The sequence below is a fragment of the Papaver somniferum genome, chromosome 7, assembly GCF_003573695.1.
Source record: "Papaver somniferum cultivar HN1 chromosome 7, ASM357369v1, whole genome shotgun sequence".
Taxonomy (NCBI): Eukaryota; Viridiplantae; Streptophyta; class Magnoliopsida; order Ranunculales; family Papaveraceae; genus Papaver; species Papaver somniferum.
In genome coordinates, this window is record NC_039364.1 from 246,273,680 (window position 1) to 246,292,595 (window position 18,916).

Genomic DNA, 18,916 nt, shown 5'->3' on the forward strand with positions numbered 1-18,916 from the left:
TTCATATACGCACATGGATTCACATTCATTCATTCAAAAATCAGCACTTTTATACTTCTATGGAGAAGGTACATGGTATATGCTTACTTGAGAGGTATCCAAAGCGTTCAAGGAGTTGGGATTGTCCGTGTCAACGATGGGAGGATCATTACTTTCATTCGGCTCCAAATCCTTGGCACTGCCTGTGTCTCTATTCTCAAGCGACGGTCGAGTAGCAGCACTCTCCATTTCCATAACGACATCCTCCTGGACATATTCTCAAACAATTAGTGTTTCATCAATAAAGCATCATAATCGAACATGTGAAGAGATACTTACAGCTTCTTCTTCATCGCTCAAATCAGGAATTGCTTGCTCAAAGGCGCAGAACCGAAGACCATCAATACTTGATGGGGTAAAACTCTGCAACGGAATAACAATATCGGTTTCAGGATCCTAATAATATGGGCGAGAAAGAGTCACAACAAAGAAAATACTGGAAACTCACCAAAGCACCAACTGGGGACTTTACGGTATTGGGTAACAACTTATAACCTTTATGCCTGCCTTCTCCGCCATGAATAACCGCCTCAGTCTCTGAGAGATATACACCGATTCTAGGTCGTATATTACGACCTTCCTGTGGTGAAATCCAGTAATATAATCAGAATACAGTTCTTATAATTTCGTGAAGATTATATCAAGAAACATACCTGAGAGCATCCTGGAGACGGCTTTCGTTTATCACCAGAAAGATACTTCAATCTTGGTCGACTGGAAATCATCTCATCCGAAGGAAGATCCTTGAATGGAGGTCTGGGAAATCTTACAAAGCCACGCAAACGCCCAAGTTGCTGATCCCAGAATTCTACATAACCTGCGGTTACATAGGCGAATCTATCAGAACCAGGAAACCAGTAGCTGCTCCCTTCCACGTGAGTATGATCCAAATGAGTCCTGAGTTGCTCAACTGATAGCTTCCTTCTCCGTATGGTTGGAACACACTGATCCATACCCATTTGTCGAGCTGCTCTATCAATATTATATTCCTCCACCGAAAGCTCTCCAAACGTGGCTGATAGCAAATGACCAGGGGGTGCAACTCAACATGAAAGATCTTTCTCCATCACTCAGATGCGCACCAGAAGTCAAACTCGTGCTTTCTCCAGTATTGAAAGTCATCGGCTGAGAAACATAATCAGGGACTGACACCCACGGGTGAAAATTGAACTCAGATTCTTCATCTAACACATCAATAAAGCATATTTTAGAACGAGGCTGCTTTGTGGACCAACGCATGATCCTAGCATTATCTTTCTCAGGGAAAGTATGGCAAGCATCAATATTCGGTCCTTGCACAACATTACGTGGAGTAGGTGCATAATTCTTAAAGTGCTCCCACATCAAAGCTTGAAGAAACATCGTGTTGGCATAACACTCAATCTTCATAGAGCCGTTCGACACACTGGAGTCTATAATCAAGGAGTCCAGGTTGTAATACAAGGAGCCTAAGAATAAACTACCTATCGGAAGTTGCTCACCTTGAGCCATCTTAATAGCAAAGGGAATCACAAAAGGCTTCAACAAGTTTCCACTATCTTCAAAAACGTCTCTGGACAACCATAAACATAAGAAAGCAGCAATGGGTAACCTACCGTCGATGGGTTTATCAGAAACCTCATCTTTGGGCCACCAGTGTGTCAAACAGGAAGCATAGCATCCTTTACTACCAGCCTTATTCTCTTTCTCTATTGCAGCTGTCAAGACATGAGAAACGGCGGTCTCCTCATCTGAAAGATCCCCAGGAAGATTGCCCGTGATTGGGAGATGCATCAGAGCCGCCACGTCTTCCAAGGTAATGGTAAGCTCTCCCCATCTACATATGAAAGTGTGAGTGGGAATGCACCAACGAGCAAACAGAGCCACAATACCACTTGCGTCATGATAAACGAACAACTCTCCAGAAGCTTGAATAGCTCTCGTCACCTGCGCCTGGTCGAGCATAGTCCTCACATGAGGAAAATCCAATATATGCCTCGCCCAGCCGGCAAATTTATCCAAAGGTCGTCGAGAAAGCTTAAACTCTATGATTGATGAGGTGAAGATCCGTCGTTCAATACAAAATCGAATCACTGTCTTAGGAGTCACCAATTTCTTCTGAGTAACAGTTCTGGGATTTATCAAAAGACGATACACTGGGAATTTCAAATATTGCTCAGCTCCTGGAATATCTTTTTCAAAGAATGCATCATCTATGTTCGGAACATTCTTAATCCCAGGGATTTCGTCTTCGTCTCCCCCAACGGAAGTTTCATCCATGCATGTCTCATCTCTGGAGGTACCATCATCAACGCACATCTCTTCCCTCGAGGCGTCGTCAGCTTGGGAATTGGTCATCTTTGCTGAGTAGCTGAAAAGGTTCACACTACATTCTACTTCAGTATGCCGTCCAGATATAAATCAAGGAATTACAAGCAAAAATGGTAACTCTTAACTCTTACCTTTTATACTTCCACTAACAATAGTGATAGTAATGCTAGAGTTAACACCTCAAAATCGTTCGTCTCTTCGAAAACTGCAAAAACGAACGAAACTTTATTTAATTTCCGAAACATATTTTTCATGAAATCACGGACACAATTTTCATAATGTGAACATTCACACAACTGACTTATGAAGTTTATAACAAAATATTTCATCATAAATATATTGTCTATCTTCGAAGGTTCCTCAAAACACACGCTTTGATTTTTCGAAAAAAAACAGCAATTAATGCAACTTGCATACATAAACTCTCAAGGATTTTATTTAATGAAAACAAACTCATGATTATTGTTAATTTTCAAAACTAACGATCGAACGAACATACGTTTTCAAAAACGAGGGTTTTTTTCATAAAACTCACACTAATATACACACATGTATATAACTTCATCACGATCAAAGCATGAACAACCCATGATACTCATGGACGTCAGCAAAAAAAAACAAAAAAAAACACACACCTGGCCGAGTCGGCCGGAAGTTGGTCGGCGGCGACGGCGGCGAAGCTCCGACAAATTTTTTTCCTCCACTCGCTGCTGACGTGAAGGTGATGGAGAAGTGATGAAGGTGCTGGCCGTGTGTGTGAAGGAGAAATTAAAAAAAAAAAAGAAAAGGATTAATTCCTTTTATACCAAATTTTATTTCCAAAACCTAATTTCAAAAGGATTTCCTTATTGGGCCCGGCCTGCAAATCCTAAACGACCAAGGTTCCGTCGTCCAAACCAGCGGTTAAACACCAATTTATGCTCACCAAACGACACTCCAATCATGACATTGAAGCCTTCATCAAGTCGTGGTCTGCTCATGCTCTCTAAATCCGGTAACGTCTCAACTTACGACTAAGTTCAATTACTGGTATTGTTATTTATGGCCGGAAAATCACCATTTAATGCTGACCGAGGAACACCGCTTTCCTCAGTAAGCAGGGGACTTAATGTAGATGGTTGATTTTCGACAAGGGCTAAAATCGTGAACTCATAATTATACGAAGCTCTGATCCAGCAATCAGACGTGAGTATTGAGACACGGGCCTCTCATCGAATTCTCAACGGAGAGTACTTTCTCTCGGAGTACATGTAGATATGTAGTCTCACGACTGGACAGCGACATATCTCATGAACACTGAACACTTTCAGTGATTATTTCTATATAGTATCACGAGATGGACGGCTCCTGGACAGCTTGCTCTGCTAGTATAGAGCGATAACGTCTTCAGGAAAAAACAACGAGTTTACCCTGACTACATAAAGGATATGACTTACCAACAAGCTCATATCGGGATAATTAATGCTCCTAGACAGCTTGCTCTGCTTGTATAGAGCCACAAAGTTAATTATTCATAATTAAGATTAATTATGTCGTGACATTCACTACCGAATCCCCAGAATAATCTATTATTGCTCCTATTCCATGGTCGAATCCACGATTGGTCCCATGGAATGGCAATAACAATTTCTCCTATTCCATGGTCGAATCCACGACTGGTCCCATGGAATGGAAATAAACAATTGTTCCGATTCTATGATCGAATCCACGGCTTGATCTCATAGAATAACAATAACTATATTATCTCATTACTCCGATTTCATGATCGAATCCACAATTGGTCTCATAAATGGTAATAGATAAAACTTAATTACTCTGATTCTGTAGTCGAATCTACGATCCCATGTAATGGTAATGCTCACTTTATTATTTTGAATTCGTAGTCGAATCCTCAGCTGATCCTATGAATTAATAATAAACATCTTATTACTCAGTTTTGTGAATTATTCTCCACTTAATTCCACAATTAGTAATAAATAATCAACAACCGGGCGTCTGAGCTACCTCTAAGTAAGTCCCGATTCAAATGGTGAAAGTGTATTCAACGACGATACAGTAACAGTCACCGCACGAACGAGTATTTCAAAATACAACGAAACGATGAACCTATGCAAAATAGGGAAGAAAATAATAAATAATTAAAAATATTGACCGGTGTCCTGGAAGCATGGACACACGAGAGACCGACCGTGTCGTGGTCAATCCCACGCCATTTTTATATTTTTAATGCATTTTTATTATTTTCCATGATTTGATGAAAATTCTCTCATTTTATCAAATCTCCTTCGTCTCGAGGAAACTCCTCGGTTTCATGATATTTTCATAAATTCGTAAAAAATAATATAAAATTAAGGAAAGAAGTGTGGGGCGTGACTGTTGGCCAACCGGCCATGCTTTGGTCCCAGCCGGCCCCACACCTCACGGTTCCTCATTATTTTATTATTATTATTATTTCTCTAATTTCATGAAAAAACTTCTTGATTTCATGGTATTTTGCACAAATCATCAAATAATAAATAAAATTATGAAAACTTGTGGGACCGGGCCACTAGCCGGCAGGCCATACCCTAGCCGGTCCCACACGCCCCTTGTTTTATTATTTTATTCTATTTTTCCTTGAATTCATCAAATTCCTTGATTTCATGGTATTTCTCTCAAATTAGGAAAATTTCCCTCAAATCATGAAAATTACTTACAAAATATAAAAAAATTATGAAAACTCGTGGGACCGGGCCCCTAGCCGGCCGGCCACGCCTCCAAGGTCCCACACTCCCGTGTTTTTATTATTTTAATATTTTTTGCTTCCTTAAACTCATGAAAGCTCCTTCAATTCATGGAAACTCCCAAAATTCATCAAATTTCTCAAAATTCATGAATTTTTCATAAACTCATCAAAATATTATAAAATTAGGAAAAAGGCACCACGGGACCGTGGCCACGACCGGCCGACCATGCCTTGGCCTCGGCGGTCCCACACCTCCTTATTCCTTATTTTATAATTATTTTCCATCATCTCATGGTGTTTTCCTCAGTTTCGTCGAAACCCTAATTTTGGCATATTTTCTCGAATGGATGCTCAATTGCACGCCAGAAAATATCAAAATTCTCAGGACTGAGACGCGGACGCCTTGGGGACACGAGCACGCTATCTTGACCGACCAAGATTGACTCTTTGGCTTACAGAAGCCGGTCCCATCAAGTTTCACAGTTTTGACCTAATTTGCACAATTGCACGTATTAGGTCCAAGACTCTTCCAAACACTTTGGATTTTCATGAAGTGATCATCAGGCGGTCACGTGACTACCCAGGGCCGGTTTCATGACCCCATGGTCGGTCCCTCACTCCGTCATAATTAATTAGGTTTTCTCACCTAAGGCTCAGACGAGCATTTTCGAATAAATGATTAAACCAGCATTTAATCATTCTTTCACCAACAAATCGTCAACTCTTCAGGAGTTCTTTGTATTTGCTCACGTGAGCATATGGACACTACATGGTTGATCCACGGTCCCATGTAGTCGCTCCCTCCTTCGTCCCATGGTTAAAATTCTGACGAACCATGAATTGATCATCAATTGATCAAATTAGGGTTTCTGAATCCAAGGATCATCATTCCAGATTCCAACCTTAATAATTTTATGAAGACCTCATGGTCATTAATTTTATTAATTATGCTCGGCTCAACGACCAGTATTCTAATTAATATTTTTGGTACGCTGCCAATAATCCATCAGATGAGAAACACATGCTCAGATGATCAAATATTCAACAATTCATCACATGATTAACACTTGCTCAGATGATGAATATTTTCTCAAACCAAGGAATATTGGTTCAACAATCAATATTCAACGATCCATCGAATGAGCAATACTTTCTCACTTCATCGTAAGAACTATACCTCTGTCTCATGACATGTTCAACTCATGAGTTTCAGAACATCATGTTCAACTCAGCAACTACATGGACTCATCGTCCCATCAAACCACGAAGTCATCAATTGACTAACATACCACGAGTAGTCAATCGTGTCACTTTGGGGGGATATCACTTAGGGTTTTGGTATGGCGGTCTACGGCACGTGTGTTCAAACAAACGATGAAATGTGAGCAAGTCGTGCAATCAGTTGAAGGAATTGACGAGGTAGTGGGTGGAAAATCGACCAAGTCTCCACACGTTGAGCAACTGGTTTCAAACACGATCTCCACTTCCCCACTCCTTGATTCCATCAACTGTCACACTTCATGGGGTCATGGTGTCTAAAATTTCAGCAATATAAATAAGTCTCTGAATCATGATTGAATCATCAGCGTCAACAGTATCATCAATCTCACGTCTCATCGACAACACGAGATCATCAACTCATCAATTGAGCAACTACTCTCAATTGAGCAATTTCAATCATTCAGAGCTTATCATATTCAGAATTCATACACCCACAATCTTTGATTACCATTGATTCCACACATTTCTCAGCTTCCCTCCTACAGATCAACCCATCCTTTTTTGTGACCGAATTTACTCTGGAACGGTCATTGTCTTGATTTAGGCCGGAGTACTACAGATTGATCTCTCGAATCTAAAGCAACCCCTTTGCAGCGGTGCATCTGTGTGAGGTTTAACATTTCGCTCGGTTCGAGGAGTCTCCTCCGTACGGTCGTCTCCTCAATTCCTTAAAAACCAGCAAATTGTTTATCCCCATCTACACTTACAAAGACAGACTTTTGAGGTCTTAAACGTGTTTGCCAGCTCTGATACCAATTGAAAAAGCGGAGGTCTAACAACCTCACCCAATATTTTGATTAGCAATCTGTATGTACTAACTCCAATATACTTTCTAGAGAATCAACTAGACAGTCAGACTCAATCTAGATAAAAGTATATAAAAGAGTTAATATCTCAATTTCTCGATTTGATCTTTACTCTAGCAAATAGAAATCTGCGAGTCTTTATCAAAGAGAGATAACTTGGATGGTACCAAAGACCAATATCCAAGTGTCAATCAATTTAAATCAACAACCAAAAGTTCGGATATTCTAATTGATTGAACAACGCACAACCTGTGATATTTCAATTATATAACAAAATATAATGCGAAAAAGAAATAACACAGACACCAGAATTTTGTTAACGAGGAAACTGCAAATGCAGAAAAACCCCGGTACCTGGTCCAGATTGAACACACACTATATTAAGCCGCTACAGACACTATCCTACTACAAACTAACTTCGGTCTGGACTGTAGTTGAACCCTAATCAATATCACACTGATTCAAGGTACAGTTGCGCTCCTTACGTCTCTGATCCCAGCAGGATACTGCGCACTTGATTCCCTTAGTTGATCTCACCCACAACCAAGAGTTTCTACAACCCAAAGTCAAGGACTTTAATAAACAAATTTGTATCACACAGAAAAGTCCACGATGATAGATAAATATGTCTCCCACAGATAAACCTAAGAGTTTTGTTCCGTATTTTGATAAAATCAAGGTGAACAAAAACCAATCGATAACCCGGACTTATATTCCCGAAGAACAGCCTAGAATTATCAATCACCTCACAATAATCTAAATTGTATGATAGCAAAACTAGATATTGCGGAATCACAAACGATGAGACGAAGATGTTTGTGATTTCTTTTTATCTTGCCCTATCAGAGATATAATCTCAAGTCAATTATTCAATTGAACTCGTATGATAGAAAATGGCAAGATCAGATCGCTCAACTATAAGAGAAGTAGTTTCGTCTGGCTTCACAATCCCAATGAAGTCTTTCAGTCGTTGACCTACAGGGTCTCGAAAAGAAACCTAAGGTTAAAGGAGAATCGACTCTAGCAAAACCAACTAGTATCACACAAGAGGTGTGGGGATTAGTTTTTCCAGTTGCTAGATGTCTCCTTTATATAGTTTTCAAATCAGGGTTTGCAATCCAAGTAACCTTGGTAACAAAGCATTCAATATTCACCGTTAGATGAAAAACCTGATTTAACCAAGCTAATATCTTTCAACTGTTAGATCGAAACTTAGCTTGTCACACACAAATGAAATGTATTTCATTTAGGTTTGAGTAATCGTGCCTAAACGTGTACACTTAGTTGGTTCACAAATAGTTAACCAATGATTAGCCATATGAGCACTTCCATATTAACCATATTCATCTTCTTCACATAACTAGTTCAAATGACTCATAAGAACTAGTTAAAGAGTTGTTCAATTGCTTAGGTCTTTATGAATAGACACAATTGAAACAAAATCGGTTTGATTCACTTGAATCAATTCATGAAAATTATAGCCACGGTTTGCAAAGATTGCATTCTTTATTGATTTATTGTTTAAGTTCACGATCTTTCGATTTGAGAAATATAACCATCTTGGGGACGCGTACGGGTGCGTGTACCATAGCTACCGGATTTGAGTTTACAAACTCAGCAGAAATTTTCGGTCGAAAACTTCCATGGGCGTACGGGTATGAGTACCTAAGGTGACTGGTTTAACAGTTTGCAAACTTACAAACTCAACAGAAATTTTTGGTTCGAAAACTTCCCGTACGCGTACCCAACCTGTCTCCTTCACCAATACCGTATGCACACATATGCACATACTTGGTTTCTGGCACATGGATTTATACACTAATGTGCGAACACACTATATATGCTTATATCCATAGTTGGTTACGTAATCTCAACTCTACATTTCAATCATTGAAACATTCTTCTATAATGTTATAACAGTCGTTATTCACAACTATCGTCATCAAAGCTATTTTCAAGATTGAAACGTCATCATGACTTTCGTCACGGGTAAAGATGAAAAGTGGTTAAAGTGAAAGCTTACCAACACATATTTCGAGAAAAAGATAGGCGAGTAAACTCGGCTCCAAATAGCAAATGTGTATGTATGAAAACTATCATACTTATACGACTTTGTCTCAAGATTAGGAGATATAGTAGATAGACTTTTGAGTGATAGATAAGTTCAAGTCTCCACATACCTTTTAGTCGGATGAAGTTCCACTGGTTCCTTGAGTAGTTCTTCGTCTTCGTAAGATGATCGCCATGGAGTCTGGAGATCAACTACACTAAACTGTCCTAAACCGAGACTTAGCTATAAGTAGTCTAGAAATCAAGACATATAGTTTTGACAACTAAACTTGACAAACATGCTTAAGATAGCAACGCATGCGAGTTCGACCGAGCAGTGCTCTAACAAAATCAAAACATTTTAATAGTACTTTAAATTGGGATTGTAATCCCCCATCTTGTATTTTAGGCTATAAATAGATAAATCTTATACTAGAAAATAACACCATATTCCCTCATTAGATGGTTCTATTATTTTTGTATTATAAGGGTTACTAATTCTCAAAGCGAGTTTTCTTAATGAATTACCAATTTGCAAAAGAAAAAAAAAGTCAAAAACCACTCAAGCTTAGAACAGAAGTATAAAATTCTTTGATCGTTCATTACTAGGGATCTTTTTTTTTTTAGTTTTGATGCCCAATCTTTGTTTCAAAGGAACGTAGATTACCATATGTGCAGTTAGTATCTGTGATAGAACAGTTATGGTTAGACTTATTTTACCGGATTTTTGTTGTTGGTTTTTCTGACCCTTTTATGGTTTTCAGTTATCGGCTACAAGGTAGCATTTCCACATCTTAAAAAGAAAAATATACAATGCCTGTATATTGGATCTTTGGTTTGTGTGTGATTGTGGATCCATCATGTGAACAATGTTTGATGGTTGTAGTTTTGACCAGTCTTGTTGTCTCTGTCGTTGAACATTGAACTTGATTCTTCGTGATCAATTCCTCCAATACTGTTTTAGATACACAAATATTGGTGACGAAATCAAGCAATTGACTTTGGTTTAAGCACGAAAAATTGACGAACACAATAAGAGGCGACGTAGCAGGGACAATGTAGTTTTATCATCAATATCGGCTTCAACGCCAATGCGTTTAAGAGTTGTACAAATATAGACTAGTATATGATTTTTAAAACAGTAGAAAATAATTCTTGAAAACTTTTACCAAACAGGACCTTAATTCCCACTTTTATGAAACATAAATAAATATGTTTTTATAAACAAAATATTCTTCTTTTAGAACTGTTTCGACCGGTTAATTTTCGGATTCCCACTGAAAGATTGTATGTTTTTACGAATCAAACAAAGTTCGGACAAGTTAGACGAGATAAAGAGCGGTCCTGATTTGTTCTCCCAAAAGCTAAATCAATGGCGGTGGTTGTTTGTTTTTGTATATGTCTAAAATTTAAAGTCAGTGTTATATCTAACGATCTTAATTTTCTCATCGTATCATTAATATCCATAATTGGTATTCTATTAATTTCCTATAACAAAAAACAAAGCTTGTAAAAGTTAGGCAAGATAAAGCCCGGTCCTGATTTGTTCTCCCAAAAACTAAATCTAACGGTTGTGGTTGTTTATTTTTTTATATGTCTAAGATTGAAAGTTAGAGTTACATTTAAGTGGTCATTATATAAATAACCCTTGTTTTGAAGGGCTTCAAAAATACCCTTGTCATACAATAAATACACCCTCTCAATCTAAAAACCGTCGGGGGTCATCAACGATTTTTCCTCTTTCCATATTTACCCTTTCCTTTTTAACCCACGGGGTCGTATGCTTCTTATTTCCACTCCACCTCTTTTCACTTGACCGCCACCATCTCCATCCATCTCAGTCGACAGTCGAAACTAATTGCCGCCACCAAAACCAGCAACACCCCCTCCGCCTCTACTATTAGCAGATTTACCATGTGTTTTGCGTCCGTTTTTCAACCGATATCAATTTGTTATTGATTTTCTTAATCTTCAAAACGAATTTCAGAGACGATTTGATTTTTTTGTTTTCAATTTGGTAATTTTCAACAATCAAAATCCAATTTCTCTTCTTCTAATCCAAAACATTGAATGAATATAGAGATTCAACAACAATTTCTGTATTGTTCTTCTGATTTTTAGATCAATTTTGGGGATTTTTCTTAGGGTTTGATTTTGTTTTAGAACGGGATAAGAAGAAAGTATGCCATCTCATGTAGATCTAGATCATCAGATCGAACATTTAATGGAATGTAAGCCATTACCTGAAGCAGAAGTAAAAGGTTTATGTGAACAAGCAAGAACAATTCTTGTTGAAGAATGGAACGTATAACCTGTCAAGTATCCGGCTACTGTTTGTGGTGATATTCATGGTTGATTTCATGATTTAATTGAGTTATTTCGGATCGGAGATCACATAGGTCAGTTAGTTTTCCTTCTTAATTTTTGGTTTCTTCGTCTTTAATTTTGTTGTTAGGAGAGAGATGTAAAATAGATGCCATAGTAGTAGTATTTTCGATTGAAGAAACTGAAATGGTAAAAAGCCGGGAATGAGCAGAAATTCATCTGAATTTTTTGATTGAATTTGGATTTGTAAAGTAGATGATTATTGAGTTTAGATAATCATGATAAGTTGCGTGTTAGTGGTGTACAGTGGTTCTAATTAGAGTCTAAGAGCAGAATTAGGTTCTCCTTGTCCTTGGTTATGAGGAGTCGCCAATTTTAATAGTTTTGAACTTAATGTGTCGCTGTGGTTTAATGGGATCCCTGGAAATGCACTACAAGTTTTAGATATGATACTGTTACTGACAATAATTAAACTTGAATCCCCAAGGTGTTTGTAGTACTACCTTGTCTTTAGCTAATTCTTGTCTCTATGTATATGGTGTGGTTGTGAATATAGTTGTTTAACTATGATTGCAGGTGAGATTTTGCTCTTGATTCACTACTATGTAGACATGCAAAAGTGAATAACACTATTCCGAACCAACACCATAAAGTGAGCAGTTAACAAGGTAAGACTAAGAGATCGTTTTTGACAGTGATGAGCACTTAACAAGGTCTGATTCCGATTCTTGTTTTAGCAATTTAATCTTGTTAAAAATGACATATTTGTGAGATTGGTCTGATGCCCAGTTATTAGTCATAGTTGTTATACACTACTATATCATTTAATCTCTTGGTTAATTGTATTTTGCACTTCGTAGCTTCTCTAGTGTCCGCAGGTAGATTTGAAGCTTTATTAATTAGCATTTTAGACCCTTCAATATTTTCAATAATTTGAAAAATGGTTGTTGGCAGGGCTGAAGTGTATTAAGTGATATTGTACCACTAGTTGTAAAATTTTGCCTACTAGCTAGGATTTGTTAGTTCTACTTTTAATTTACACCGGCATGCTGGCTCACACGAATGAACACGATGTTTTTAACCAAGTAATTGTGTTCCAGACACCTTAATTAAGATCTTTAATAAGTAGTATTGTGTAGTTGTATCCTATTAGGCTAGCTATTGGTTTTTGGAGTGGTATCTTTTTGCTGATAACATTATTGGGCCATTTCTTGCCTATACAGTAGGCAATGGTCTTCAACTTATTAGTTTACTACATCAGAAATCAAATTGATTTAAGCTACTACATGTTGATATGCTTGATCCGCCGACGTTGCCATCTTATTATATCGTACCATACTTTTACAGGCTAAAATTATTGCTGGTCTCATTAGTTGGTAATCTCGTATTTTCTCATATATGAGTAACCTTAATTAAGATTTTTACTATGCCAACTTTTGTTTGAATTAATAATTGTTATCATTGTTTCCAATAAGAGAATTTTTTTTAGTGCATAAACATTTATAGATAGGTTAGGTACTTGGTTGACCACATAATTAGCTAATTAAGACGGATGATTTGTTGTTGGACTCTGTTGACTATCTATCGCGATTTAAGTCATGTTTTTAGTAGTCAAAATAAGTAGATTAACATCTTTGTATTCTTCTGTGCACATTAAGTCGAACTTGTGGTGTAATGGTAGCACACCTGACTCTACGTCAGAAAATGCGTGTTCAATTCACGTCAGGTTCACTAATCTTAGTTTATCAATTTTTGGGATCAACTTTGGTTGTTGACACTAGATTTTGGGGTCAACTTTGGTCGTTGATACCATATTTTGAGATCAACTTTCGTTGTTGATACCATAAATAATCTGATATTCTAAATTTTTAATTTTGGGGATCAACTTCGGTTGTTGATACCATATTATTTATTTTTTTAATTTGTTTTGGGATCAACTTCGGTTGTTGACACCATATTTTTGGGTTCAACTTCGATCGTTGATACCATATTTTTTTCATCTTATTTTCTGATTTTTGCTTTTGGGATCGAGTTCGGTTGTTGACATGATATTATTATTTTGTAATTTTTGTTTTTAGGATCAATTTCGGTTGTTGACACCATATTATTACTATTATTGTTTTTCAATTTTCTCATTTTTGTTTCGGGGATCAACTTCGGTTGTTGACACCATATTTTACGTATCAACTTTAGTTGTTGACAATATTTTTTTCTTCTAATTTTCAGATTTTTGTTTTTGGGATCAACATTGGTTGTTGATACAACTGACGGTGGCGGCGGCGGCGGCGGCGGTGGTGGAGGTGCCGGCGGTGTTTCAGTGGTGGTGGTGGTGGTGGTGGTGTTCCGGTGGTGGAGTGGTGGTGGCGGTTTGTAGGTGGCGTTTGGTGGTGGTGGTGGAATGATAGTTGAATGTTGGTGGTGGATATGTGGTGGTACTAAAGGTGGTGGTGGCGTCTGTGTGAAGTGGTAGAAAATTTGTTTTTGTTGTATTTTGAAATAAAGAAAAATATTATATGAGTGAGGGTATTAATGTGATCCTTTTTTTAATGGATAAGGTTTTTAAATGATAAGGGTATTTTTATTGTTGTATAAGAGTATATTTATTGAGTGTCAAAATTAGGGTATATAATTAATGTACATTACATTTGATGGTCTTAATTTTCTTATCATACCATTAATTCCCATAATTAATGTTTTATTAATTTCCTACTAGTGATGCCACACGTGTGATGCACATATTTGAATTTTGCTCTTTTAACAATACCAAATTTGATAACTATGATATTTTTTTCGTAAAATAATTTAATATCCTTATTTGTACTCATCACGTAGGGATTTCAAAGAGCTTTCCAAATATATTAATTTTACAAAAATCCGATGTGTATTTCGAAAGATATCAAGTTTTTAAAAAATTGATGTATTTTTATAAAAATGGCATTCATGTGAATATGTGAATATATATAAGGTTGTCTATATTAGTATTGATTTAATGTATCCTTTTCACCTTCAATATATATGTATAGTGGTGGTTGGTATGTAAGGTCATATTAGTAATATCAAGGTTACACCAAGCTATTTTGTCCTTTTTTGACCAACCAAAATACCTCTTTTCTTTATATTAGTATATAAGATAATAAATATATCACATTACTTACAAAACCTAATAATAAATATCTCTTTGTTAATAAATAATAAATTTGGTAAAAATAATAGTGGTGGTTGTGAGGCGTTTGTGAGTGATGGTGCGCGGTGGTGGTACAAAAAGAAGTGGTTTAGTGATGCAGTCTAATATCTTATTTGGCTATACACAAAAATGTAGTAGTGTTATCGAGGAGCAATAAGCACACATTTCTCATCCGTGTCAAAATATTCGGCTCTGAGATAATTGTTATCTGAAGTTGTTTACTATTAAAATTATAATTTTTTGGATTGACTTTATTTTTAATCACAACAATCGTAAATTCATGATTTTCTCACTCTTCCTATTTCCCAATGTGAAAGGTAAAATATGAAATTATTGTTGAAATATCCTCTAATTCATTATATTGGTAAGTGCACGCGGATTTGTTTATTTGGATTTTTCTGTCATGATTTTTGGTTTCATTTTGCTGCGCCGATGTTATTAGTTTTTATTTGAAATTATTGATTATTTAAATGGCTAAATTATTAAACTTTCGTTGTTTAATCCCCTTATTATACAAGAGATTATGTAGCCACGTTCGACGGGGTTTTGTAGCTCTGGATTTTGTGCAAAAGCAAGTAACAAAACCATATCTTTAGAATTCCAGTGACAAAATGCGATGCATGCCCGTGTTGTTACGGCATGGGTTAAGTTTAGGGAGAATCTAAATCAACGACGATGGTTGTTTACATCATTATTGTATCACTAATTTATTATAATAAATATTTTACTAATCTTACATCATTAATATCTTATAATTATCTAAATAAACTTTCATTAAATATTTTATTGACCTTTCATTATAAATATCTTATGATTATTTTCATAAATGAACTTTCATTAAATATTGTATTAATATTTCATTATAAATGTCTTACAATTATCTTAATAAATATACTTTCATCATTAAATATTTTATTATTGTTTCCTCATAAATGTATTATGATTATCTGATTAAATACTTTCATCAAATAAATAATAAATATTTTAATAATCATATCAATCGGGTGGTATTTGTGGGTGGTGGTCCTTGGAGATGGTGACGATAGTGATGAGGCAGTGGTGATGTCGGTGGTGGTAGTGCAGGTGGTCAGTGTGATAGTCAGGTAGTTGGCAATTCTTATTTTATGTCGTTAGGATACAAGTAAATTATTATGGAAGTTGTGGTTGATTTTTTTAATGTGAAAATAAGTTGGTTATAATACAAAAGAAACAATTGTACAGGCTGACCGCAGTTTTCCCTAAAAACAACCCGAGAAAAATTCAGCGAGAATAGCATAATTGATCTACTATTGGGATAGTAAAGGTTTTCAGTTGGTTTAACTACATGTTTCCCTCAGTGGTTTCTTCGAGACAACTGTTATGGTCAACCTAGCAATTCTCTAAGAAAAACCATGAAAACAATTCTCACTATATATAGAGCCAACAAAAAAATGACAAAGGTTAAAATTGACATAATTCTTCTTTTACTTATTATAGAGGTCGTGCCGTTACAGCACGGGTGAAGTTCTAGTTTTATAAAACATAGAAACAGAATTCGCTTTAAAAAAATCGAAGAAAAAGGTTGTATTAAAGAAAAAAAAGAAGGCGTAGCCTGTTTCAAGAGTCTCCCTGACTATTGAAAGATCAGAACACGAAGTGATAAACTAGCATAGTTACAGACTCCAACTCATGTACAACAGTAACTCACATTGATGCAAGACTTGATTACAATCCACAAATTTAAAAGTTTCCAAATCACATGTCCTTGGAAAAATATTTGCTTAACTAAGTAAATAATCTCTTTTTCACTTTTATGTCCGACTCTACTTCTCAATGTAGGAGTTTGTGGAAAAGAAACAAATTGTTGGACTCCGGTACAATTCTTGTAACATTTTTCTACTAGCATTGTTATACTCTACTTCTCAATGTAAAAGAAACAAATTTTTGGACTCCGGTACAATTCTTGTAACAATTTTCTACTAGCATTGTTATACTCTACTTTGCTTTACTTTTTTGTTGTACAATCTTCATACACAAGGTTGTCTTGTTCTTAGAAAATATCCAGACCCATTTTGCAACAAGAGCTTTAATGGTTATTCTCAAATTCTTCACTGCTAACCCTCCATTCTTCATAGAAGTACAAACCTTAGGCCATCCAACCCATTCTATATTCTTTTTTCCCTTCAACAACTCCACATAAAAAGTTCCTCATCAGCTTAATCATCTTCTTCTCAACACAAACAGGAAGATGAAAAAGAGATAAATAATAAATTGGTAATCTGGATATGCAACTTTTTATAAGTACTAGTATACCATCTTTGTCGAGAAATTTCTTCCTCCAAGCAGCTAGTCTTAATTCCATTCTTTCTAAAACAACATCCCAAATAGAGAAATTCCTTGAACTAGCACCAATAAGAAGACCTAAATATTTTATAGGAAACTGTTAGAGCATTGCTCGGTCGAACTCGCATGCGTTGCTGTCTCAAGCATGTTTGTCAGTGTTAGTGATCAAAACTATAAGTCTTGATTTCTAGCCTACATAGCTAAAGGTCTCGGACTAGGATAGAAAGTGTAGTTGAGCTCAAGAACTCCATGGAAATCATCATACAAGACGAAGGACTACTCAAGGAACTGGTGGATCTTCATCAAATAAAATGTATGTGGAGACTTGAACTTATCTGTCACTCAAAAGTCTATCTATTCTATCTCCTACTCTTGAGAGAAAAGTCGTTTTGATATATAGACTTTCCTTATGCACATTTGCTATTTCGAGCCGAGTTTATCTCGCCTATCTATTTCTCGAAATATGTGTTGGTAAGCTTTCGATTTAGCCGAATTCATCTTTACCTAGTGACGAAAGTCACGTTATGTTTCAATCACTTTGAAAATTGCTCTCACGAAAAATTGCCTGTGAATAACGGCTATATCCATCCTCTGAGAATGTTTCAATGATTGAAATGAGAGTTTAGATTACATAACCATTGGTAGGATATAAACATTGTGGTGGAAACACATATATGTATAAGTCCTTATTCCTTGAACCAAAGTTTGCGAACTTTGTTGGTCAAGAGAAATGGAAGTGGCATGAGCCAAGTCCACGAACTGGCGGAAGTTCTCGACCCGAGAATTTCTGCTGGAGTTTGTGAACTCCTTCCATGAGCTTAAGTCCGCGAACCCAGTCCGCGAACTTGAGCAGGTTATATCTAAAACCGGTTGTTCTTGAACTCATGTTTATTTAAACTAAGGAATGCTTTTGCAAACCGTGGCTTCACGAATCGATTCGAGTGAATCAAACCGTTTTTGCTTCGATTGTGTCTTGTGTAGTTACATAAGATCTAAGCAATTGAACAACTCTCTAACTAGTTCATTTGAGTCATTTGAACTAGTTATGGTGAAGAAGAATATGGTAGATATGAAAGTAATCATATGACTAACCATTTGGTTAACTATTGTTGAACCAACAAATGTTAATGTTTGGGAACGGTTCGGAAATCCAAAATTGGACATTTCATTTGTGTGTAACAAGCTAAGTTTTCGATCCCACGGTTGAGAAATATTAGCTTGAATCTAATCATGTTTTCATCTAACGGTGAATATTGAATGCTTTGTTACCAAGCTAACATTGATTGCAAACCCTAATTTGAAAACTATATAAGGGAGAACTCTAGCAACTGGGAAACCTAATCCCCACACCTTACGTGTGATACTAGTTGCATAGCTAGAGTCGATTCTCCTTTAATCTTTGGTTTCTTCTTATAAACCAGGTTAACGACTTAAAGACTTCATTGGGATTGTGAAGCCAGACCGATACTACTTTTCTTGTAGTTGTGTGATCTGATCTCGCATATTCTATCGTTACAAGTACGATTGTAATAATTGGCTCGAGATTTATATCTCCGATATGGAAGACAGAAAAATAATCACAAACACTTCGTCTCATCGTTTGTGATTCCACAATATCTTTTTTCGCTGCGTCAATTAAGATTATTGTGAGGTGATCAATAATATTAGGCTGTTCTTCGGGAATATAAGACCGGTTTATTGATTGGTTCCTGTTCACCTTGATTTATCAAAAGACGGAACAAAACTCGTATGTATATTCGTGGGAGACGGATTTATCTATTACCGTAGACTTTTCTGTGTGATACATATTTGTTTATTAAAGTCTTCAACTTTGGGTCGTAACAACTCTTAGTTGTGGGTGAGATCAGCTAAGGG

At 36.5% G+C, this 18,916-nt stretch overlaps 1 long non-coding RNA gene across 1 annotated transcript; it reads left to right on the forward strand.

Moving 5' to 3' along the window:
* Positions 1-10,942: 10,942 nt before the first annotated feature.
* LOC113293594 lies at positions 10,943-13,820 on the forward strand. The gene is made up of 3 exons (XR_003332387.1): positions 10,943-11,609; positions 12,112-12,203; positions 13,762-13,820. It is a non-coding gene; the product is annotated as an uncharacterized LOC113293594 (long non-coding RNA).
* The last annotated feature ends 5,096 nt before the right edge of the window (positions 13,821-18,916 follow it).